The sequence below is a fragment of the Oryzias melastigma genome, unplaced genomic scaffold, assembly GCF_002922805.2.
Source record: "Oryzias melastigma strain HK-1 unplaced genomic scaffold, ASM292280v2 sc00262, whole genome shotgun sequence".
Classification (NCBI taxonomy): Eukaryota; Metazoa; Chordata; class Actinopteri; order Beloniformes; family Adrianichthyidae; genus Oryzias; species Oryzias melastigma.
The window spans coordinates 397,339-399,837 of NW_023416896.1; positions in this window are offsets into that span (position 1 = coordinate 397,339).

The following is a 2,499-nucleotide window of genomic DNA, read 5'->3' on the forward strand; positions in this document are numbered from 1 at the left end:
GTTGAGGTGGATCATGGAGGCTGGTTTTGGGCTGATGCTCCAACTGCAGATCTTCTGGAGAACATGAGCTGTGATCCTGCAGGAGGCTCCACACCCACCTGAAGTGTTTCAGCTTTTTCTGGAACACTTCCTCCTCAAACTGCCTCAAAACCTCAAATCTGGATTTGATGATTTCACGCCAAAATCATGAAGGTGAACGCAGCAGCACGTGAGAACAGTCGACGTGTGGCGGAGCTGCAGATCCATAATCAAAGAAGAAAAGGATCAAAGGCTGGAAGGAAGAGATGCTTTGAAGAGCGTTCATTTGAGGAGGTGAGGACTGAAATAGAAGCGCCTTCAATCCCTCAGATTTCTCTTTGCTTTAATCCGCTGGAACGTCCTAAAGGATGTCGTCAAACTGCCACGCCTGGAAGATGTTCTGCTGGGTGTGAAGGTCGCTCTGCATTGGCGCCGTCAGCACACACGTCAGTTTAGAACCCCCCCATCAGCTCGCACGTCCGTCCCTGTGGTCTGTGTCGAAGACGAGGGGTCAGAGGTCATCAGCTTCTGCAGGAGAGTCAGGGGAGGAACTTCAGTCGCAGGGTCAAAGGTCATCCTCATAAAACACCTGAAAGTGTCTGACACTGAGCCGGCTCTGGTCAGGTGGGGGTTCCCTGAAGATAAGTGGCGTTCTGCCGCCCCCTCCTGGCTGAAGAGAGCCGCCGTGTTTGTCTGCATTCATCATGTGACCTTTGCTTCTCTGGGATTAAAGATGAAAAATCTCAGCAGAAAATCTAGGACACGTCTGCACATGTTCCACTTTGGGAGGGGTTGCTGAGGGAGGCCCACCCCCCATAGAAAATAGAGAGATCTTTTAGTGTCTAGGTGTTCTCTGGATGGAAGTTCTGGAGCAGATTCATGAGAGTCCAGTAGATCAGGGGTGTCAAACACAATCGCACAGGGAGGCGAAATCCAAAACACACAGGAGGTCACAGGCCGAACATGATAAACATTAGATGGATACATAAAAAAGGACATTTTAAAAATGTAACTGTTTAAACAGAAATATAATTAAAAACAGGATTATTAATCCAGAATAAATCAATTTAAACCTCAAATCACTTTCAATATTTTTTTACTGTCCATAAAATTGGTTTGTTTCAAGATGACATCGGGGGTTAATAACAATAAAATAAAATGATCTGAAGGGCCGGATATATTTACTCAGAGGGCCGGATCCGGCCCCCGGGCCTTGACTTTGACACATGTGCTGTAGAGGAACCGAAGGACTTCCATCCAAAACATGATCAGGACATTAGTGAACAACAGTTCATCGTAGTCAGTCACATGACTGACCACGATGAAACTAAACCTTTATTCTATGAAGTATGATTTTTAATTAAAAAACAAAAATTGTTTTGCTTAAAAATAAAAATAAATGGCAGCGATGGATAATTAATGTAAACAAAATAATTTAAATTAATTTGAATTTGTCACATAAAACACTTAAAATACAGTATGATAAAATGTAGTAAAATTTAAATAAACAAACTTTTGCAACGTGAAATAAATTCTGTTCTATTTGAGTAAACTGTCTCAGAGATTATTAAACAAACAGCATTTCTATCAGTCTCATTTGTTTTATTTGATCTTTGAAAAGAACATTAACTTTGTTATGGAGAACAAGATTTTTATTTATGACTTTAATGAAAATTCTTTAAAAAAAAGCATCAGATGAAATAAAGCATCAACAGTTTGTGCATCAGGAATTATTATAAATTATTTAGGATTAGAATCATAATCTGAGTTGAAATAAATCTCTACACAGAAAATAAAAAAGAGAAAAAACCTTCATGAACTCCTGATTATGATGCAGGGAAAGAATAAGCCACCAGAGGGTGCTAATGAGCAAAGACAATCATGGAACAGACTCGTGGAGGTCATTTCTAAACCAAACTCTCGTTAACGTTTGTTCAAACTCTAAACACTTCCTGTTGTCTTGTCGGTTGCGTTAGAATAAAGGCTAAATCACATTAAAATTCAGAGAATATTTTAATTGTTCAAAACCCTCACATCTCCACATCTTAAGACCTCTGGGTTTGACCTGGAAAAACAAAATTACAAATACACAACACAGCACGAATACAACTTTTACTGGAAACCAAAAAGACATTTTCTTGAAGGACAATGAATAAATGAAGACTGAAGAGCCTGAGCTCAGCAGAATCCTGGAGTATGACTCACATCCCTCAGGTGTTCACGTTAGAATCTGACCAATCATTCTAGAAAAACAAAACTCCCAACAAACAAAACCCTTTTCATCAAACCTCCGATGCAACCATGATGATAAAATGTGGAAAAAAATGCTCAGAGTTTGTCCTTCAAAATAAAATGCATTGAGATAAATAAAACCATCAGTGAACATCAGTGTAGCGGGTCTCCCGGGTCTGGCCAGAGTTCTGCTTTGCTTTATTAGTGAATCATTTTATGCATTTTTATGTTGTATATGCGTTGGGGGGG